This window comes from Ovis aries, chromosome 24, assembly GCF_016772045.2.
Source record: "Ovis aries strain OAR_USU_Benz2616 breed Rambouillet chromosome 24, ARS-UI_Ramb_v3.0, whole genome shotgun sequence".
Lineage (NCBI taxonomy): Eukaryota > Metazoa > Chordata > Mammalia > Artiodactyla > Bovidae > Ovis > Ovis aries.
In genome coordinates, this window is record NC_056077.1 from 16261648 (window position 1) to 16285328 (window position 23681).

Below are 23681 nucleotides of genomic sequence, written 5' to 3' on the forward strand. Positions count from 1 at the left end.
GCCAAGCTCAAACAGTACATGAACCGTGAACTTCCTGATGTTCAAGCTGGATTTAGAAAAGGGAGACAAACCAGAAATCAAACTGTTGGATCATAGGAAAAGCAAGAGAATTCTAGAAAAACATCTACTTTGCTTCATTGACTACATTGAAGCCCTTGACTGTGTGAATCACAACAAACTGTGGAAAACTCCTAAAGAGAGAGGGATACCAGACGTCCTTACCTGCCTCCTGTGAATCTTGTATGCAGGTAAAGAAGCAAGTGGTAGAACAAGACATGGAACAACAGACTGCTTCCAAATTGGGAAAGGAATATGTCAAGGCTATATATTGTCACCCTGATTATTTAACTTATATGCAGAGTACATCATGTGAAATGCCAGGCTGGATGAAGCACAAGTTGGAATCAAGATTGCCGGGAGAAATATCAATAACCTCAGATATGCAGATGACACCACCTTTATGGCAGAAAGTGAAGGGAACTAAAGAGCTCTTGATGAAGGTGAAAGAGGAGAGTGAAAAAGCTGGCTTAAAACTCAAGATTATGGCATCACTTCATGACAAATAGATGGGGAAACAATGGAAACAGTGAGAGACTTTATCTTCTTGGGCTCCAAAATCAGTGCAGATGGTGACTACAGCCATGAAATTAAAAGATACTTGTTCCTTGTAAGAAAAGCTATGACAAACTTAATGTGAAAGTGAAGTCGTGTTCAACTTTTTGTGACCCCATGGACTGTAGCCCACCAGGCTCCTCCATCCATGGAATTTTCTAGGCAAGAGTACTGGAGTGGGTTGCCATTTCCTTCTCCAGGGGATCTTCCTGACCCAGGGATCGAACCCAGGTCTCCCACATTGCAGGCAGACCCTTTACCGTCTGAGCCACCAGGGAATCCCATGACAAACTTAAATAGCATATTAAAAAGCAGAGATGTTATTTTGCCAACAAAGATGTGTATAGTCAAATCTATGGTTTTTCCTGTAGTCATGTATGGATGTGAGAGTTGGACCATAAAGAAAGCTGAGCGCCGAAGAATTGATGCTTTTGAACTGTGGTGTTGGAGAAGACTCTTGAGAGTCCCTTGGACTGCAAGGAGATCCAACCAGTCAATCCTAAAAGAAATCAGACCTGAATATTCACTGGAAGGACTGATGCTAAAGCTGAAGCTCCAATCCTTTGGCCACCTGATGTGAAGAACTGACTCACTGGAAAAGACCCTGATTCTGGGAAAGATTGCAGGCACGAGAAGGGGTGACAGAGGATGAGATGGTTGGATGGCATCCCTGACTCGATGGACATGAGTTTGAGTAAGCTCCGGGAGTTGATGATGGACAGGGAAGCCTGGCATGCTGCAGTCCATGGGGTCGCAAAGAGTCTTACTCGACTGAGCGACTGAACTGAACTAAAGCTCATCAAGGAAGGATGGACAGTCAACTGAGATAAGAAGTCCCAAACCAAAATGTTAAGGGACTTGATTAATACGAATACAGTGGTGGCAGGCAATGGTTATCCCACCATGATCCTCTAATGGTAAAAGACAAGATGTAGCGTTTGTTCATTCCACATTCATCTAGAGACTCACTAGGAGCGAGACTGTGCCCATCTGCTCTAGGCCAGACCCCTCAGTGTGTCACCTGTAGCAAGGATCTGATGCACGTGTGTGTGCTCAGATGCTTGAGTCGTGTCCGACCCTCTGCGACCCTATGGACTGTAGCCCTTGCTCAGGCTGCTGTGTCCATGGGATTCTCCAGGCAAGAATACTGGATTGGGAGGTCATGCCCTCCTCCAGGGGATCTTCCCGACCCAGGGATCGAATCTGAGGTTCCCGCGTCTCCTGCATTGTAAGCGGATTCTTTACCGGCTGAGCTACCAAAGAAGCCCCAAGTATCTGATGATTTTTCCTCAAATAAGTGATCTGCAGTCATACCTTGGAGGTATTCTGGGTGTGATTCCAGACCACTGCAATAAAGCAAGTCACACAATTTTTTTTGGCTTCCCAATGCATGTTAAATTTATGTTTACACTATACTGTTGTGTATTAAGTGTGCAATAGCATTATATCTGAAAAAAACAATGCACGTGCCTTAATTTAAAAATCCTTTACTGCTAAAAAATTGCTAACTAGCATCTCAGCCTTTAGTGAGTCGTAGCAGTGATATCAAGGATCACTGATAACAAATCTCCATAAAAAGTATAATAATAATGAAACAGTTTGAAATATTGAGGGAATTACTAATATATGACACAGAGACACAAACTGAACAAATGCTGTTGGGGAAATGGCACCAACAGCCTTGCCTAAGGCAGGGTTACCACCAACCTGCAGTTTGTAAGAACACAAGGTCTGCAAAGAGCCATAAAACAAGGTGTGTCTGTACCGTCCTGCTGTGCGCGGCCCCCCACCCCAGGCCGTAGCTCTCACAGGCGTTTATAATCATGTATCAGATGAATGAATGAATTGTTGTCACAAGCTTAGGAGACTTTGAAAAGATTTTTTTTTTTAACAGTGAATCTTAGGCTGTGCTCGTGCTGAGATGTCAGCCATAGGCTGATGGCATCTATTCACTCTCAGAAAGGATCGTGACAAAGGGAACAAGCACCTACGAGTGCATACCTGGCGCAAACGGAAGTCAGCTCGGGTGCACACTTGGCCTGGAGGTGAAGGGCGGGGGAGGCGGGCGGGGCAATTGCAGAATAATTTTCCAGTGCTAGAGAGGCTGGTCTACAGCAGGAGCCACCGTGCTATCTTTGAAGGTGAAATCAGGACCAATGGCTGAAACCTTCTGTCATGTGTATTTTGGAAAAAAGAAAAAAGCAGCTTATGATCAGCACTGTCCACAAGTGCGGCTGGCTGCTGTGTAAGGCAATGATGTTCCCGTCTTTGGGACGCATTCAAGAAAGAACTGATTGCCCTTTAGTTATATTTTCACAATGTCTTTGTTGTTGTTGTTCAGTGCCTACATTGTGTCCAGCTCATTTTGAACCCATGAACCACAGCACGCCAGGCTTCCCTGTCCTTCACCACCTCCTAAAGTTTTCTCAAACTTATGTCCATTGAGTCGGTGATGCCATCCAACCATCTCATCCTCTGTTACCCCCTTCTCTTCTTGCCCTCAGTCTTTCCCAGTGTCAGGTTCTTTACCAATGAGTCAGTTCTTTGCATCAGGTGGCCAAAGTATTGGACCTTCAGCATCAGTCCTTCCAATGAGTATTTAGGGTTGATTTCCTTTGTCGTTACACTACAAAAATTTCAAAGACACAGAAAAAGATGGTAAAGACAAAAAAGGAAACAAAGCCCCGTCCTTCTTAAAAATTCTTCAAACTACAGTTTCTGTCTCTTCGAGACCTTGACACAAGGCCTTTCTTTTGCCTGAAATGACACCTCGTTTCCCAGTTCCCTCTTCCTCGTGTTTCAGATCTGGGCTTCTCTGCTGAATATGCCAAGGGCATATTGCTGAAAAGAGAATGCATATGACACAGCAGAATGTACGTGATGATATATAATGTGTATGCATAAAAATATTTGGAAAATGTTCTCTGAAATGTTACCAATACTGATATCCAGATGCTCTACTATTCAAGTTTCCTCCCCCCTTTCTTTATATGTTCTGTATGCTTGAATTTCCTACAATGAATACATATTATCTGCATAGAGAAACCAAAGAAACCATCCAGAACTGACAAAGGAGTGCAGACAGACTCCTCGTTGGTTTAATCCTGGATCTGCAGCTCCCAAGTGCCATGCTCTCTGCCCTGAGCATCTGTCCCTGTGCCTGGGTCTCAGAGGTGCAGGGAAATGAATCTGTCATCGTCCCAAGTTCACCTGGGATGCTCTGTTCCCCATTGCCACGCGCCCTCGTGCATGTGTGTTTTGATATCTATTTCTTCCTTCCCCAGGAATGTATTCAGGTGTCCCCGATGCTTCTAGAATTGTCACTGGACATTTGATTGGGTCCCAGGGAGGCAGAAAAATACATAATCCCTGCCCTGTAGGAGCAAAACCTAATGTTGTATTGGCCTGACTGTGAGTTTGCTGCTACTGAGATCGACTAGAAAGCCCATTAGCACTGGGAGTGGCTAAGAGGATACCCCTGGTGCTTATTTCTCAGGAAGCAGGATGGCGGAGGATTCTAGAATCAGCTCCATTATTTCCTAGCTGTTTGACCCTGAGCAATCCCCTCTAGGCTTCCCTGATGGCTCAGTTGGTAAAGAATCTGCCTGCAATGCAGGAGACTCAGGTTCAATCCTTGGGTCAAGAAGATCCCCTGGAGATGGAAATGGCAACCCACTCCAGTACTCTTGCCTGAAGAATTCCATGGACAGAGGAGCCTGCAGGCTGCAGTCCACAGGGTCACAAAGAGTTGGGCACGACTGTGCAAGTAACTTTCACTTTTTCTCATCCCCTCTGTGGCCCAGTTTCCTCATCTGGGAAATGGGGATAGGAGTGGCACTCACCTCAAAGTTTACCTCAATGACTAAATGACATAATGCAGGGACAAGCCTTGACCCAAAGACCAGCAAGGAGTAAACGGTGCACAAACGTGAACCAGATAATTACTCCCATCTGCATTCCGTGACGTGAGAGCATTAACGTGACAAATGGGTAACAATTGGAGGAAATGTCCCTTTTTAAATAGAAGGCACCTGCAGAACATATTTATGCTTTATGATCAGGAGGCAGCGTTAATGGCCCTTAATGTGATTACTGTACGGATTTTTATTAGGAAAATTCCAACCAATTCGGCATTAATTAATGTACTGTTACTTTAGAGTGTTACTCTTCTGGTCTTTGGAGAGTTGGAGAAAATAAACCTGTTATTTTCTCAAACCCTTTCCTGAGAAGTAAATAAGAGTTGTTCCCTCCTCCAGCAGCTCCATTTGTAATAAAAATAGATGAGTCCCTGTGCTTTTCCGGGGCAGGATTTATGGAGCCTGGGAGAACCTTCAGGAGAGGAGAAAGGAGGACAGAGATGAAAGTGTCAGGCGACAGGGAGGCTCTTAGGAGAACCTGCAAAAGGCAGCTCAGGCCCCGAAGGCAGGGAGCGTGGAGGGAGCAGGTCATCTCATCAGCCCAAGCCTGCAGGAGGGCCCGGGGGCTCCATGCTGCACCCTGAAGCCCACCTGCGCTTCCAGGTTCCACGCACTCCGTAGGCGCGCATAGCAAGCCGGTTGTGATGCTTTCGCCCTGTCCTCCAATGCAACCCTTAAAATGGTGCCCTGCATGGGGCCCCTGCTGTCTTCCCATCCCCACCTCACCCTGTGATCAGTTGCAGCCTCTGTGAACCAGCCACACTGGCCCTCCTGCATGTCCCTCGTTTACCGCGCTCTCTCTCACCCCAGGGCCTTTGCATATGCTCTTCCCTATGCCTGGGGACACTTTCCCCTCCCCTCTTTTACCTAATAACTTCTTACTCAACCTGTAGATCTTAGTCCAAGGAATGCATCCCTTGACCTCGTTAAAGTAACATATTAGTCTGTGTGGGCTGGGCTGCCATAACCAAATACCACAGACTGAATGCCTACAGCAACAGAATCCTACTTTTCACAATTTTAGAGCCTAGATGTCCAAGGTCAGGGTGCCAACTGCTTGGGTTCTGGTGAGAGCTGTCTTCCTAGCTGGCAGGCTGCCTTCTCCCTGTGCCCTGGAGTAGCACAGAGGCAGCAAGCTGTCTGGTATCTCTTCTGCTAAGGGTACTAATCCCATCAGATCAGGGCTGTCCCCTGCTGACCTCATTTAACTTTCATCACCTCCTAAAAGGCCCATCTCCAATACAATCACAAGGAGGCTGAGCCTTCAACATAGGAATTTTGGTGCAAGACACAATTCAGTTCATAGCAAGTCATTTCTTTAAAAAAGGCACAGAACAGTTAGGAATAGAAGCTGGTCTGATAATGTTCAACTGCATCGCAACTTCCCCGAAAGGGAACCTGGGTGAGTGCAGCTGAACATGAGCCGGAAAAGGGAGAAAGGGAATAGAATGCGGTCACTTGCATGTCACTATTCAAAGTAATAGTCATGAGAGCTACCGCTTAATTGTCTTCATGCCTTGGAAATTATCTGGGAAATATTGACGTATTTAATCTGTCTTCCCTTCAGAAAGGTCTGCTCCTCGGAAGGCCAGGCTCTCTGAGGCATGTGCTTCGCTCTGCTCCTCTCCTAGAATGCTGACTGCCTGGCATGTCATTACTTTTTCTGAGTGAAAAACCACCCCAAACTTAGTGGAATAGAACACTGCCCGTACATTCTGTGAATCTGGAATTTGGGAAGAGTACCCAGGAGATGGGTGGTGGCGTGGACAAAATTGCCCAGGTTAAAAACCACTACGCTGTATGAGACAGTTCTCTGAGCTTACGACTCCGTGGGTCCCTGCTATGAGGCAGGAGTCAGTATTTATACCCTTTTTGTACTGAGGATGGACTGGAATCCTAGAGGAGATATAACTTGCCCAGCCTCACAGAGCCAGTGAGTAAAGAGCTGTGGTTTGAATCCAGATCTTTCTGATTGCAAAGCCAAACTTCTTTTCACCTGCCACCCTGCCTTTCCAGAGAGACTGCCCATGTTGCCAAAAATGCAGTAGGCCATCTTGGCAGGGACCCTTCTACCTCCCATAAGATGAGCAGTTCTCAAGCAACAACCATATTGACCCCTGGGGGTCTTTGGGAGACATAAAGGGGGAGGGGCTGTTTGAAGATGGGATATTAAGTGTCCTGTAACACAAGAGAAGACTCTACACATGGACATCACCAGATGGTCAACACCAAAATCAGACTGATTATATTCTTTGCAGCCAAAGATGGAGAAGCTCTATACAGTCAGCAAAAACAAGACCGGGAGCTGACTGTGGCTCAGATCATGAACTCCTTATTGCCAAATTCAGACTTAAATTGAAGAAAGTAGGGAAAACCACTAGACCATTCAGGTATGACCTAAATAAAATCTCTTATGATTATACAATGGAAGTGAGAAATAGGTTTAAGGGACTAGATCTGATAGATAGAGTGCCTGATGAACTGTGGATGGAGGTTCATGACATTGTACAGAAGACAGGGATCAAGACCATCCCCATGGAAAAGAAATGCAAAAAAGAAAAATGGCTGTCTGGGGAGGCCTTACAAATAGCTGTGAAAAGAAGAGAGGCAAAAAGCAAAGGAGAAAAAGAAAGATATAAGCATCTGAATGCAGAGTTCCAAAGAACAGCAAGAAGAGATAAGAAAGCCTTCCCCGGCGATCAATGCAAAGAAATACAGGAAAACAACAGAATGGGAAAGACTAGAGACCTCTTCAAGAGAATTAGAGATACCAGGGGAACATTTCATGCAAAGATGGACTTGATAAAGGACAGAAGTGGTATGGACCTAACAGAAGCAGAAGATATTAAAAAGAGGTGGCAAGAATACACGGAAGAACTGTACAAAAAAAAGATCTTCATGACCCAGATAATCACGATGGTGTGATCACTCACCTAGAGCCAGACATCCTGGAATGGGAAGTCAAGTGGGCCTTAGAAAGCATCACTATGAACAAAGCTAGTGGAGGTGATGGAATTCCAGTTAAGCTATTCCAAATCCTGGAAGATGATGCTGTGAAAGTGCTGCACTCAATATGCCAGAAAATTTGGAAAACTCAGCAGTGGCCACAGGACTGGAAAAGGTCAGTTTTCATTCCAATCCCAAAGAAAGGCAATGCCAAAGAATGCTCAAACTACCAGACAGTTGCACTCATCTCACATGCTAGTAAAGTAATGCTCAAAATTCTCCAAGCCAGGCTTCAGCAATATGTGAACTGTGAACTTCCAGAACTGTTCAAGCTTGTTTTAGAAAAGGCAGAGGAACCAGAGATCAAATTGCCAACATCCACTGGATCATGGAAAAGCAAGAGAGTTCCAGAAAAACATCTACTTCTGCTTTATTGACTATGCCAAAGCCTTTGACTGTGCGGATCTAATAAACTGTGGAAAATTCTGAAAGATATGGGACTACCAGACCACCTGACCTGCCTTTGAGGAACTTATATGCAGGTCAGGAAGCAGCAGTTAGAACTGGACATGGAACAACAGACTGGTTCCAAGTAGGAAAAGGAGTACATCAAGGCTGTATATTGTCACCCTGCTTATTTAACTTCTATGCAGAGTACATCATGAGAAACTCTGGGCTGGAAGAAGCACAAGCTGGAATCAAGATTGCCAGGAGAAATCTCAATAACCTCGGATATGCAGATGACACCACCCTTATGGCAGGAAGTGAAGAGGAGCTAAAACGCCTCTTGATGAAAGTGCAAGAGGAGAGTGAAAAAGTTGGCTTAAAGCTCAACATTCAGAAAACGAAGATCATGGCATCTGGTCCCATCACTTCATGGGAAATAGATGGGAAAACAGTAGAAACAGTGTCAGACTTAATTTTGGGGGGCTCCCAAATCACTGCAGATGGTGATTGCAGCCATGAAATTAAAAGACGCTTACTCCTTGGAAGGAAAGTTATGACCAACCTAGATAGCATATTCAAAAGCAGAGACATTACTTTGCCAACAAAGGTCCGTCTAGTCAAGGCTATGGTTTTTCCAGTAGTCACGTATGGATGTGAGAGTTGGACTTGAAGAAAGCTGAGTGCCGAAGAATTGATGCCTTTGAACTGTGGTGTTGGAGAAGACTCTTCAGAGTCCCTTGGACTGCAAGGAGATTAAACCAGTCAATCCTAAAGGAGATCAGTCCTGGGTTTTCTTTGGAAGAAGGACTGATGCTGAAGCTGAAACTCCAGTACTTTGGCCACCTCATGCGAAGAGCTGACTCATTGGAAAAGACTCTGATGCTGGGAGGGATTGGGGGCAGGAGGAGAAGGGGACGACAGAGGATGAGATGGCTGGATGGCATCACCGACTTGACAGACATGAGTTTGAGTGAACTCCAGGAGTTGGTGATGGACAGGGAGGCCTGGCATGCTGCAGTTCATCGGGTTGCAAAGAGTTGGACACAACTGGGTGACTGAACTGAACTGAACTGAATGCATGGGACAAGTCCAACCCAACAAAGAATTGTCTGTCCCCAAACGCCATTAGTCTCAGTTGAGAAACTGCTTGAGAAGGTACAAGAGGTGAGGGGACGTATGAGAAATTAATCTGTATCAAAGCCATCTGAAATGTTGTTTGACTGCAGCAGAGGCTGTTGTTTCCTTGCATGATTCAGTTTAGGAGCTGTCTTAGTCCCTTGTGCACAAAGTCCCTTAATCGCTAAGTCGTGTCCAACTCTTTGTGACCCCATGGACTGTAGCCCACCAGGCTCCTCCATCTGTGGCATATTCCAGGTTAGAATACTGGAGTAGGTTGCCATTTCCTCCTCCTGGGCATCTTCCTGAACCGGAGATCGAACACGCATCTCTTGCGTCTCCTGCATTGACAAGCGGATTCTTTACCACTGTGCCACCTGGAAATAACCTTAGTCCCTTAGGGGCTTCTGTAACAAAGTACTGCAGACTGAGTGGCTCACGACCAACAGAAATTTGTTTCTTATGCTTCTGGAGGCTGTGAAGTCCAAGTGCGAGCAGATCTGGTGTCTGGTGAGGACTATTTCTGGTTCACAGACATCTGTCTTCTCCCTGTGTTTTCACTTGGCAGACACATACAGGAGCTCTCTGGGGTCTCTGTTATAAGGTCATTAACCTCATCCATAAGAGCTGCGCCCTCAGGACCTGATCACCTTTCAAAGGTCCCACCTTCTAATTACCATCACCTTGGGGATTCGATTTTCAGCATATGATTCTGGGGGACACACAAACATTCACACCATCGCAGAGGTTAAAAGCTCTCATTTTAGTGGCCAACAAATGGAGATCTGAATCCCAGTTCCACAGTGTATTAGCTGGCTCCAGGTCAGGTAACCACTCTGAGCCTTAACTTTCTTATCTGTAAAATGGGAGTAACTGCCTTCATAAGTCTGCTGTAAGAAGTAAATGAGATATTGTCTGTTTAAAAACACTGCACCTGGGCCTGGCACACAGGCTGTTTATCATAATAGCGCCCTCGTCCTTGTGTGGGAAAAGTAACATGCGCAGAATGGACAGGAGCTTGTGGACCTCAGCAGAGCACTTTCACAGGTGCTGGGGAACAGACAGAGCGACTGAGGCCCAGTGAATTGCAGCTGAATGCATCATCCACCATCAATATCCATCCCACCAGTTTCCATTTATTGAGCAGTCCATCATTAGAATATCCCAGGGCTCGCGACAATAAAATCAATAAGACGGTTCAGCCATGGGCTGTGGTTTAATAACTCCAGACTTGAATGAGGGGAGAAAAAAAAATCAGTGAGCAGGAAAATTTCCTGAATGCTTGATCAGGGGTGGAGGGGGACATTTCTCAGAGCAGGAGAGAAATAACAAGTGAGCCAGCCTTGGGTCTCCAGCAGAGCAGGAGGCCATGAGCATGTGAGGTGGCACCCAGAGGTGTATGTGGGTAAAAATTCTTTCCACCTTGAGAGATGCAGGTTTTAATATTTATTTCTGTATTTGGCTGTGCCAGGTCTTAGCTGTGGCATGTGAACTCTTAGTAGCAGCGTGTAGGATCTAGCTTCCCAACCAGGGATTAATCCCAGACCCCCTATATTGGGAACTCAGAGTCTTAGCCCCTGGATCATCAGGGAAATCCGAGAGATATAATTTTTAAAAGGTGGTTGAGGGCTTCCCTAGTAACTCAGTGGTAAAGAATCCACCTGCCAATGCAGGAGACAGGAGTTTGATTCCTGGTCTGGGAAGAGTCTCACATGCATCAGAGCATCCAAGCCCGTGAGCCACAACTATTGAGCCTGTCCTCTACAGCTGGGCACCACAGCTCCTGAGCCCATGCGTCCTAGGACCCGAGTTCCACAACAAGAGAAGCCACCGCAGTGAGCAGCCTACACCCTGCAACTAGAGAGTAGCCCCCACTTGCTGCAACTAGAGAAAAGCCCACACACAGCAAAGACCCAGCACAGCCAAATATAAATAAATAAGGAGTATGAAAGGAAAAGAAGGTACAGAAGGTGACCCTCAACCCTAACAGCATGTGGGATCATTTGGGGAGCTCCAAAAACCTGCCAATACTGGTACCCACCAAAGTAATTAAATGATTCTTTCTTAGGGTGGGGCCAAGGCATGGGTTTCGTTTTCTGTTTTGTTTCGTAAGGACGTTCAGGTAACTCTAACGTGCAACCAGAGGTGGACATCACTAGCCTGGGCTGGTGGTTTCAAACACCAGCTTGCATCAGTATCGCCAGGAGAGCTTGTTAAAACAGGTTGCTGGTCCCCACCCGAAGAGTTCCTGATTCACAGGGAGTAGGGTGGGCCTGAGATTCTGCATTTCTAGCAAGATCCCAGATGCTGCTGATGCTGCTGGTCAGAGACCACGTTCTGAGAACTTCTGTTCTAGAGCAGTACTTTCAACCAAGAGTGATTTTGCCCCTCCTCCCTGGGGACTGTAGTCAATAAATGGAGCCATTTTCGCTTTTGCACAGATGGGAGGATACTGCTGGTATCTAGTGGGTAAATGCCAGGGATGTGACTTAAACATCTTACAGTGCATAGCATGACACTCATCTCCCACAGCAAAGAATTATCTGGCACCAAATAGCAATCATGCCCAAGCTGCAGAGCCCCAGTCTAAATTAGACAGTAATTTAGAAGCCACTCACTCCTTTGGGCAGGTGGTGCTAATGGTAAAGCCCCCACCTGCCAATGCAGGAGATGTAAGAGACCAGGGTTCAATCCCTGGGTCGTGAAGATCCCCTGGAGAAGGAAATGGCAACCCACTCCAGTCTTCCTGCCTGGAGAATTCCATGGACAGAAGAGCCTGGTGGGCTACAATCTATAGGTCACAAAGAGTTGGACACAAAAGCGGCTTAGTATGCACACTGGGAATATGATGCTTTGGGCCCAGATGAACTTCGCTTTGGGAGCTTGGATGGAGACGGACGTGCCCAGATCTTGCTAAGAGCATGCATGGTGCATGGTGTCTGAAGTCAGGTCCATTTGTTTCTCTTTCTTAATCTCTTGTCTACCTTCTGGCTCTGTGACCTTGGGCAAGTTCCCTACCCTCTCTGAGCCTGGGCCAATTATCTATAAATGAGGATAATTTCCAAATACAGCATTGCTGTGAGAGGTAAGAAGTCTATGCAAAAAAAAAAAAAAAAACTATATAAATATTAGATACTCAACAAATTGAAGTGCAAATCAAAAGGACAGCATTTCTCAATAGACCCCTGTGTCTCTGTCTGTCTCTCTCTGTGGCAGGAAGGTGGTCTTCCAGAGGCGACACCAGAAAACTCCCAACAAAATCCTCCTGGGCCCCTAAAGCCCGGAAGTAAATATTCCCTGGACTCACAAGTCCTTCCATGAAATATGAGGCTGCTTGGACATTAGTCTGTACCTGGCCTTCACCCTCATTTGTTTAACAAGCTCAGCACCTCCAAGTCAGGCAGCGAGCTTGTGGAGTCTAATTAATATTCTCTAAGCTTCCTTCACACTCCCTTCTATATGATTTTGCCACATCCACCTTCCACCTGTCCTTTTCCTCCCATAGTTTTTTTCACTGCAATAGACTCGCTTTCAGTTTTACTTAAGTCAATTTTATTTTGAAAGTCATTTTGCATCGCTGCCAGAAGTGGAAATCTTGCTCTCCTTTCCGTAGAGACAGCAGCCATGCAGAGGAATTGGTGAAGTCACAGCGTGCAACATGCGTGCGTGCTCAGTCACTTCAGTCGTGTCTGACTCTTTGCGACCCCATGGACTTAGCCTGTGAGGCTCCTCTGGCCATGGGATTCTCCAGGCAAGAATACTGGAGTGGGTTGCCATGCCTTCCTCCAGGGGATCTTCCTGAAGCAGGGATTGAACCTGGGTCTCTTGTGTCTCCTGCCTTGGCAGGCGGGCTCTTTACCACTAGTGCCACCCGGGAAGCCCCCAAAATCACAGCAGTGGTCTTCAGTACCAGAGGTTGCTTCTCTTTCCTGCCAGAGATGCCAGCCCTACGGGCAGATCTCTCTTTGTTGAGAGAGGAAGCTCACTCCCCTTCAGTTCTGTTCAGTCACTCAGTCGTGTCCAACTCTTTGCGACCCCATGGACTGCAGCACACCAGGCTTCCCTGTCCATCACCAACTCCCGGAGTTTACTAAAACTCATGCGCATCGAGTCGGTGATGCCATCCAACCATTTCATCCTCTGTCGTCCCCTTCTCCTCCCACCTTCAATCTTTCCCAGCATCAGGGTCTTTTCCAGTGAGTCAGTTCTTCACATCAGGTGGCCAAAGTATTGGAGTTTCAGCTTCAGCATAAGTCCTTCCAATGAATATTCAGGACTGGTTTCCTGCAGGATTGACTTGTTGAATCTCCTTGCATTCCAAGGGACTCTCAAGAGTCTTCTCCAACACCACAGTTCAAAAGCAGCAATTCTTCGGTGCTTAGCTTTCTTTATGGTCCAACTCTCATATTCATACGTGACTGCTGGAAAAACCATAGCTTTGACTAGACGGACCTTTGCTGTCAGAGTAATGTCTCTGCTTCTTAATATGCTGCCTAGTTTGGTCATAGCTTTTCTTCCAAGGAGCAAGCATCTTTTAATTTGCATCACTCCCCTTACTGTTAAGGAAATGTTTGCATTGATCTGAGACTCCCTTGGTGGGCTGGCTATAATCAGAAGGGCTGGATGAAAATTGAAAAGGGAATCCCTTACCCACTCTGACTTAGTGTCGTTTGGTGTCCTGTGTGGGGACCATGTCAGCCTTCCCTTGGGAGGAACTCCAGTGCCAAAGTCCTCAATGTCAGGTGAAGGTCAGGTCCTGCCCCTCCTCCACAGATTCCCTCCACCCGCACCCCCGTCGCGTGAACAATTACAGGCTTCAGTGCATCAGGCAGGGCTCCAGAGTCACCCCACACATGTGCACCTGACTTCTCCACTGTCAAGCTGCATGACCATCTTTTGCCTGAGTTGTAGCTTTTAGTCCTTTCAGCATCCCTCGGAGGTGAGCACTCATTGACAGATGAGGAAACAGAGGCAGGGAGCAGCCAGATGACCTGTAAGTTCATCCTGTTGGTTCAGGATGCAGAACCAGGCGGAGAGCCCTTGCATGGAATGCCTGGGTTCAGTCCTGCAGGATGAGTTACTCAAAAAAATAAGTTCCTAAAAATAAGGTTATCATTAGAGTGCAGCTGACTTGGAATTCTCAGTGGCCAGTGGGAAAAGGAGCTCGCTCAACTATTTGGGAGAGAAATCAAGCCAGCCCAAGCTGAGTGTGTAACCAGTTCTTTAATAATAAGGCAAAGAAATAGGAATGAGGAGGAAGCAAGCAAAGAGAAAAGCCTAGGCTCAAAAGGTGGGTCTTGAGGAGTAGCAGGACTTGAGAAACAAAGCTACCCGCCAAATTACATTCGGTGACCATGTGTCCAAAACGCCCGGCAGCTCATTCGCTGTGCCAGGTATGCTTCGTCCCTCAGTTCTGCCCTGCTCTTCGCAGCCCATGGACTGCAACAGGCCCCCAGGCTCCTCTGCCCTTGGGGATTCTCTAGGCGAGAGTACTGGAGTGGGTTGCCTTGCCTTCCTCCAGGGGATCTTCCCAACCCAGGGATCGAACCCAGGTCTCCCACATTGCAGGCAGATTATTTACCATCTGAGCCCAAGCAGAAAACACTTTTATTAAACCATGGGGTCATGGGAATTTGGACAAAATTAAACTGAAAAAAAGAAAATTAAAGCTACCATGGGACTTCCCTGGCAGTCCAGTGGTTAAGACTATGCTCTCCCAATTCAAGATGCACAGGTTCAGTCTCTGGTTGGGGGACTAAAGATCCTACTTGCTGCATGGTGTGGCCAAAAAATAAATTAATTTTGAAAAATGAAGTTACGATATGATCCAGCAATTCCACTTCTGGGTCTGTACCCCAAAGAATTGAAAACAAGGTCTCAGAGAGGTAACTACACACCTGTGTTCATAGCAGCTTTATTCGCAAGAGCCGAAAATTGGAAGCAACCCAGCTGTCTACTGATGAATGAATGAGCAAAATGTGGAACACACACACAGTGGAGTATCACTCAGCCTTAAAGAGGGAGGAAATTCTGCCGCATGCTACAACATTTTGCTCCATGAAAGAAGCCAACTGTAAAAAGAACAAATATAAGATTCCCCTGAGATGAGGCACCTGGAGGTGTCAGATTCATAGAGACAGGAAGTAGAATGGTGGGTACTGGAGGTCGTGCTGTGCACAGTCGCTCCGGTCATGTCTGACCTTTTGTGACCCCATGGACTGTAACCTGCCAGGCTGCTCTGTCCATGGGCGTCTCCAGGCATGAATATGGAAGTGGGTTGCCATGCCCTCCTCCAGGGGATCCTCCCAACCCAGGGACTGAACCCACATTTCTTATGCCTCCTGCACTGGCAGACAGGTTTTTTACCCCTTGCAGCACCTGGGAAGCCCTACTAGAGGCTAACAGAGGGGAATGGGAAGTTAGTGTTCATGGGTGTAGAGTTTCAGTGTTACGGGATGGAAAATGGGGTGGTGCTGGTTGTACAGTAATGTAAAGGTACTCAACACTAGGACTGTATGCTCAAAAATGGTTAAAATGGTGAATTTTATGTTATGTGTATTTTACCATGTTTTTTTTTTAATAAAAAGAAGAAATGCAGGGTGCTTGGCGGGCCTGTGGAAGGGGGTGTGAAGACCGGATGGGGGGACGGGTCAGGGATGGCTTCTCCTGATCTCCAGAGGGCGTGGCCTGGCCAGCTTTATCCTTGGACTGGTGCTTTCAGCTTCCCAACTCTACAGTCCCTGCTCAGTATCTCCTCCCTCACTTCCCATCAGGTCAGGCAGCCCCAATGTTGGAGGGATGGTCAGGCACTTGCCCAGCTCCTCCCAGGGAGGCTTGGGGCTCCTGAGCCAGGAGAAGTAGAGCCCAGCCCCCAGCCAGTTCACTTGAGTGGAGACCCTCATGGGCAACAGCTCAAGCATGAGTCTTCCACTTCAGCTCCCCCCAGGCCCTGAACGGATGGAGCTGTCCAGTTTAATCCATCAGTCTAAATCATTCATTCACAGAGGGCTTCTCCCCTGAGCTTAGCTCTGTGCCAGGAAAAGGAGGCTAGGAGATATAAAACCTTGGCTTTGGCTCATGGGGAACTGCCAGCTATCAAGAAAGCCAACTTGATGTGGTATATACAGGGGAGATGATTCAGCCTCAAGAGAGAAGGACACCTTGCCACTGGGACAGCATGGTTGGAACTTGAGGACCTTGTGCTGAGTGAAACAAACCAGACTAGCACAAACATTGCATGATACCACTTATACATGGAATCATTTCATGAAAGTTAAACTTTTGGAAACAGAGAGTAGGAAAGTGGTCACCGGGGACTGGGGGTAGAGGGAAGAGAACAGATTGTCAAAGGATACACCCTTGTAGCAATAAGATGAATAAGATCTGAGACTAAGCTGATAACACTGTATTGTACGAGGGAAAGTCACAGAGAGTAGAATGTAAATGTTTCCACCCTCTAAATAAATGAGGTGATGATATGCTAATTAACTGGATGGGGGAATCATTTCACAATGTATATGTATATCAGATCACCCCAGTGTACACTGTAAATATCTTAAAATTTTCTATGTCAATTATGCTTCGATAAAGCTGAACAATGAAGGAAGATTGGGAGAAAGGACCAACAACCAGCCCTGTCTCAAGAGAGTTGTTGTTGTTCAGTCACTCAGTCATGTCCAACTCTTTGTGACCTCACCGTTCCTGTCCCTCACTATCTCCCAGAGTTTGCTCAAATTCATGTCCATTGAGTCACGGACATGGTGATGCCATCCAACCATCTCATCCTCTGTCTCTCCCTTCTCCTCCTGCCCTCAATCTTTCCCAGCACCAGGGTCTTTTCCAGTGAGTTGCATGTTCGCCTCAGGTGGCCAAAGTACTAGAGCTTCAGCTTCAACATCAGTCCTTCCAATGTATATTCAGGGTTGATTGCCTTTAGGATTGGTTTGATCTCCTTGATGTCCAAGGGACTCTCATGAGTCTTCTCCAGCACCACAGTTCGAAATCATCAGTTCTTCAGCATTCAGCCAACTCTCACATCCATACATTACTAACAGAAAAACCATAGTTTTGACTAGACAGACCTTTGTTGGCAAAGTGTCGTCTCTGCTTTTTAATACTCTCTCTAAGTTTGTCATAGCTTTGCTTCCAAAGAGCAAGCATCTTTTAATTTCATGGCTGTGGCCGCTGTCTGCAGTGATTTTGGAGCCCAAGAAAGTAAAGTCTGTCACTTTGTTTTGTATCCAGTGATGCTAATTCCGTGGTCAGGCTAAAGTTCTAGACTATTGAAATGTTACCTCCTCATCTGCTAGAATAAAGCATGGGTTTGTCGCCGATGCAGCCCTCTGCAGAGAGGGTAACTTGTCATCAGTTATTCAGTGCCTTGCAGCCTCAGAACCACCCCCCATGGTGAGATGGGGGTAATAATCATGGTATCTGCCTCCTAGACCTCAGGGAAATTAAGTAATGAGATCCTGTGTGCATAGTGCTTAGGGCTCAGTATGCCTCAGACGTCATTATTGTTCTGGAAGAGTCTTGGGGACCAAGGAAGGGAAATGACTGGCTCACGGCTCCATGGCTGGTTCACAGCAGTAGCAAGATTTGGATCCAGACACGTGGCCCTGTGGCCTTTTCGAAATCCCTTGAGAGCAGAGGGCTTCTCTCAAGTTCTAATCACCAGAACTCAGCATTGAAACTTCCCAGTGAGAAAAAAAAAGCCCTTGGCCCAAGTCTGAGGAAGCACCTAGAACCTGCCAGGCTTTCTCCTCCGAAGCCCTGACTCCTGCTCAGCGCAGCAGCCTGGTGTGCCAACGTGCCCCGCCCACGAGCACCACCCAGTGGGGTCAGGGGCAGATTGGGCATCCTCTCTGTTTTTAAGAAATGTGTCGTGTTTTGGTTAGAACACTTAACGTGAGATCTACCCTCTTAACACAGTTTAGGCACACAATCCAGTATTGTTGGCTATAGGTGCAGCATTGTGCTCAGATCTCTAGCACCCGTTCATTGGGTTCATCTGGAACTCTGTGCCCATGGGTGGTAATTCCCTACTCCCCGAACCCTCAGCCCCTGGCCACCACATTTCCCCTCTTTGATCCTATGAGTTAGACACGTGAGGTCACTCATAAGAGTGGAATCACGCTGGATTTGTCTTTCTGGGACCGGTTTATTCAGCTCAGTGCGTGTCCTCAACATTCAGCCTGGTGGGAGTGCAAAATGGTGTAGCCACAATGGAAAGCAGTGTGGAGGCTCCTCAAAAAATTAAAAATAGAGCTACCTGTGACTAACCCGCTTTGTAGAGAAAGAACTGACGATCAGAGAGGTGTCTTTTCATAGTCCTTGCTCTGAAGAGGCCGAGCTGGCAGTGGTTCTGAGCCGTGGAGCCCGCCCCAAGCCTAGGGCACGGGCCTGGGTGCGCCCCTGACCCCAATCCTATTTGTAACACAGTCTTATCTCCACTTCTCCCCAAGATCCAGCCACCCCTATAATTTGGAACCAAGTCAGAAAGCTCCCCTTGCAACAGCTCAAAGAGGCCCCTTCAGAGCATAAATAGAATTGCGGGCTTTGTTGGTGGAATAACTATTCCAGTCAAGAGGCTCCTTCGTTTTGCATTTGTTATTAGTTGTGATCAGAGGCAGATGCCGCAGAGGGAGACTCTGGGTGTGGGTGTTTATTTGCAGCAGTGAGCTCCCAGGTATACACAGCCCCGAGAGGCCACGTGGCCTTGAGGTAGAGTGCTGGAGCTGAGCCCAGTGGTTACAACAAACTTGATCCTGAATAGCCAAATCGAAATGGTGGCAGTAATGCTGGCAGTGTTGATAGCTATTCTAACGGACACAGACATCCACGTGAGACAGACTCTGTGATGATAATGTACCCATTTTACAGATGAGAGAACTGAGGCCTGGAGAGGTGGTTTAACTGCTCCAAAGTCACACAGATCTGCCTGACCAGAGGCTATGCTCTTAACCACTGTAGCTCACTGTCTCCTCCCAGATCGTATCCCTAAAGGGAACCACAAGCATAGTCATTGCCAACATGTCGACATTTGCACAGCGCATTGGTCCTTGCAGAGTACCTTCGTCTTCAGCAGCTCTTTAGAGCCCAAGGGTTGCATAGCCCTTATTTGACCCATGGCAATAAATTGGGTAATAGGCTGAAGCTGGCACAGCTAGTTGCTGGGCAGAGCCCTCCGTGAGCACTTGTCCTTGGCCTTCCCACCTGCATGGCAAAAATATACTTTATATGCCTGCCCACAACTGTGGCTTTTTAACATTTGTCTGAAGTCAGCTTCTCCTGCTGCCTCTAATCACTCTGATTCTTCCACTTATTTTCTGTTTTATGCCACAGGAATCTGATTACACTGTTAAATTCATAGCTTTTTTTAGGAACCGGGCAACGTTTGGATCTCAGTCTGTAAAGACACACATAGCTCTGACCACATGTCATTGTTATCTGTCCTGCAGCTGAAAAAAAGCCAACTGATAGGCTTCTAGGAAGAGATTTTCATCTTTTGGAAATGAGGACAATTTGATGGAGCATAGTGGCAATAATAGGGCTTGCGTAAAACAGACCAGCTCCATTTCCAGCTCAACGAACTCCTAACCGGGACGTCTCTGAACTTCAGCTTCCTTCGCCATATCAGAGGAAGATAATAACCCTTTTCTCATAGAAGTTTGGATGGAAGTAAAAAAAAAATCGTGCACAGAAATGGCTTAATACATAGCTGGCATGTTCAGTAAACAGTAGAAGTATTAGAAGTATCAGTAAGCATCGCCTTTTAGGAGAAGGCAATGGCAACCCACTCCAGTACTCTTGCCTGGAAAATCCCATGGGTGGAGGAGCCTGGTAGGCTGCAGTCCATGGGGTTGCGAAGAGTCAGACATGACTGAGTGACTTCACGTTCATGAATTGGAGAAGGAAATGGCAACCCACTCCAGTGTTCTTGCCTGGAGAATCCGAGGAACAGGGGAGCCTGGCGGGCTGCCATCTGTGGGGTCGCACAGAGTCAGACACAACTGAAGTGACTTAGCAGCAGCAGCAGCAGCAAGCATCGCCTTTATTGTTAGGTTGGCTGATAAAAGTTATCCGTCTTACAAAATGTAGTTAACATGGAAAAGTATAAGGAAGAAATGAAAACTGTCATGCCACCATGGATCTTCTGTTAATGTTTGGGGGCAGGTCTTTTAATTGTTATGGATTGCATTGAAGGACTTCTGCTTTGCTTAATATGTTATAGATAATGTTCTGTATCAACAAGTATGACCTTTGGGTCGATTCCTATTTGGGACTATTATAAACACCATGGAGATGGAGGCCTCAGGACCTTTGCACTTGCTATGACAGCTGCCCAGAATCCTCCTCCATCCGTGATAATTAAATGACTCACCCCCTCAGTTCACTCTGAGCTTGTTCAAGTGTATCCACTTCACATCAGCCTACGTTTGGCCACCATAGTCAAATAATCTGCCCCCCTTTAACATGCTTAAATTTTTTTCTTCATAGTCTATATCACTATGTTTGCAATTGTATTCTCTGTTTACTTGCTTTTTTAAAAATTAGGGTATCATTGCTTTACAGGTTTCCTGGGTGGTACTAGTGATAAAGAACCCACTTGCTCATGCAGGAGATATAAGAAATGCAGGTTCCATCCCTGGGTTGGGAAGAACCCCTGGAGGAGGGCAAGGCAACCCACTCCAGTATTCTTGTCTAGAGAATCCCCTGGACAGAGGAGCCTGGCGGGCTGCAGTCCGTAGATTGCACAGAGTAGGCCATGGCTTAAGTGCCTTAGCACACACTCACGTAGTTGCTTTACAATGTTGTATTGGCTCCTGCTGTACAATAAAGTAAACCAGCTATAAGCATACATATATCCCCTCCCTCCTGCATCTCCCCCATCCACCATCCGGGGCAGCACAGAGCTGGGCTCCCCGTGCTGTGCTGTGCGTTCCCGCTGGCTGTCTGTCTCACCCGTGCTGGTGTATAAACGCCAGTGCCACCCTCTCGGTTCATCCCACCTTCCTTCTCCCTGCCGTGTCCACACGCCCATGCTGTCTGTGTCTCTGTTCCCAGGCTGCAGCTAGCTCACCTGCACCGTTTTCTAGATCCCACATATATGCGTTACTATATGATATTCGTTTTTCTCTTTCTGACTTACTTCACTCTGTGTATTTGCTTACTTTTGTATTGGCTTTCTACTCCACTCACCTAAGCAGGATTCAGGAGAGGACTCTGTCGTGTCCAGGGTGCCCAGAGGAGATGCTGGATAGTTGACTAGATGAACAAAGAGCACCCTATTCACGGACGTGTGTGCGTGCTCAGCCATGCTTGACTCTTTGTGACCCCATGATCTGTAGCCCCCAAGCAGGAGTACTGGAGTGGATTGCTGTTTCCTTCTCCAGGAGTTTCCCAATCCAGGAATGGAACCTGAGTCTCCTGCGTCTCCTGCATCAGCAGGCAGATTCGTTACCACAAGCGCCACCTGGGAAACCCTCTATACATGGAAAGAAAGAAAGAACGTGAAGTCACTCAGTCATGTCTGACTCTTTGCGACCCCATGGACTGTAACCTACCAGGATCCTCTGTCCATGGGATTTTCCAGGCAAGAGTACTGGAGTGGGTTGCCATATACATGGAGACATGCATATTTGCCTTCTTCCCCCAGGATAGATTCTTAGGAGTGAAATTACTGGGTCGAGGGACCTGCATGTGTAACACTATAATACTTGTTGCCACATCACCTCTGGCCAGGCTCTGCCAGCCCCTACTCCCTCCAGCGGGTGGGAGAGAGCCCCTCCCCATTCCTGCCCTTCTGGGAAGCTCACCACAGCCCGCTGACGATCCCACTCCTGGTGGTGGAGGCCGGCAGCTTTCCAGGACCGCAGTCCCGGAAACGGTGACCAGGCTTGAGGAGGCCCACGCTGCCTGGTCTCTGGGGTGGTTTCCTGTCTCCTCAGCAACCCCGTGTCCGAGCAGCTTGCTGGAAAGGTCGATGCAGGAGCCGGGGCTGTGGAGCAAAAATAAGAAGCTGGTGACTGGCAGCTGGCCCAGAGTGCCATGAACCTCGGCCCCTTTGACTGCCCTCCCTTGCCCCCCCTCCGCCCCGCCCCGTTGCAACACAGGGCAGAAAACTCGCCCATTCACGCTCTCTTGTTTATTTGACAAAATGCCTCAGGGTTCTCCCATGTGCCAACGTGGGGATCATTGCCATTGTGGTCATGGAGCCAGCCTGTGAATGTCTCAGGGTGAGGCCTGGGCCTCACCCTCTTCTTTCATCTCTGGGCTCACGAGAGTACAGGGCTGGCCAGGGGACCGGCGAGGGGAGAGTGTGTAAAGAATGGAAGTAGTCTGGGGGGAAGGGACCAGGCAGTGTCTCCAGCCTGGGGGCATATTTTGATTCTGAAATTCTGGAACTTTCGTTGGCCTTTGCTTTCAAGGCTAGCTGCATCACTCTCGGGTCAAGTGGATCCAGCTTTTCTGGTGGAGAAGCTTCCCCCTTGCCCCTGCCTCCGTGTGTATGTCTAGCTGGGTGTGTTTGTCTCCGTTTTTGTCCGTGTGTCTCTGTCTGTGCCCGTGATTCTTCATGGGTCTCTCTGTATATTTCTTTCCCGTATATGGGGGAGGAGGAGGTCCTCCTGTCTCTCTCTGCTTTTCCCTGGATTTGTGTGTGCCCACCTCCACCTCTCATCCCCAATGCCATCTCTCTGTCTCTTTTCTGTGGATATTTTTGTCTTTCTCACCCACCCTTAATGCCCAGAATAGCTGGCTTTCCTGGTGCCTCAGATGATAAAGAATCTGCCTGCAATTTGGGAGACCCAGGTTCCTGGTTCAGGAAGATCCCCTGGAGGAGGGCACGGCAACCCACTCCAATATTCTTGCTGGAGAACTCCATGGACAGAGGAGCCTGGCAGGCTACAGTCCATGGGGTCTCAAGAAGTCGGACACAACTGAAGTGACTTAGCATGCACGCATGCAGAGCTCTGGGGTTTTGTTCCCCCTTCTCTTCGGTCCTCCCCAGACTGTCTGACCCAAGAATGACTTTAGACTGTTTATGCCCAGGAGGCTCTGCAGCCAGTGTTTGCTTCCCCGGGTCTTCTTCCCCTTCTCCAGAAAGGAAGCACCTTTGATCATGTCTGTCTGTCTGTGAATCTGCTCTGCTTTCTAAAACTCCCAAAGAAAGATTACAAAAGGCTTTTCTCAACATCAACACTCAAGTCCCTTCAGAGATCAGCCATCTTCACACTCTTCCTCCCATAACCTGCTCATCAGTAGAGCAGAGGGTGGGTGGAAGGAGCAGGGATGGATTTGGGGTCACACTCCCGCCTCTGTCCTCCCTTACCGTGTGGCCTGAGAAACACACTGACCTCTCTGAGTCTCGAGTATGACAGTGTTTTCTTCCCAGAGCCAAGTAATGACCCACACATAGCCCCTGGCACCAGCACTCAGGAGACATCAGCTCCTCTTGCCCAGAGCCGCCTGCCTCCAGAATGGATTCACTCGCTCACTCATTCAACAACAGGGCAAGAGACGTCCCTGGCTGGAGAGCATGGCTGTTCCCAAAGGCCCCAGGAGCCTCCCTTGCTAGGAGCTCCAGGTCATTGTTACCCAGAAACCCTGGGGCAGAGATGAGCAGTATTATCAAGGCCAGCA

The 23681-nt window shown here is 47.6% G+C and overlaps 1 protein-coding gene and 1 long non-coding RNA gene across 2 annotated transcripts in view; one reads left to right on the plus strand and one right to left on the minus strand.

Moving 5' to 3' along the window:
* Positions 1–23681, plus strand: part of XYLT1 (xylosyltransferase 1) — a 349663-nt gene that overhangs the window by 233025 nt on the left and 92957 nt on the right. The window lies entirely within an intron of this gene.
* On the minus strand, positions 2084–22025 carry LOC132658545 (uncharacterized). Its single transcript, XR_009598345.1, has 2 exons — positions 21857–22025; positions 2084–21525 (listed from the first exon to the last, which is right to left on the minus strand). It is a non-coding gene; the product is annotated as an uncharacterized LOC132658545 (long non-coding RNA).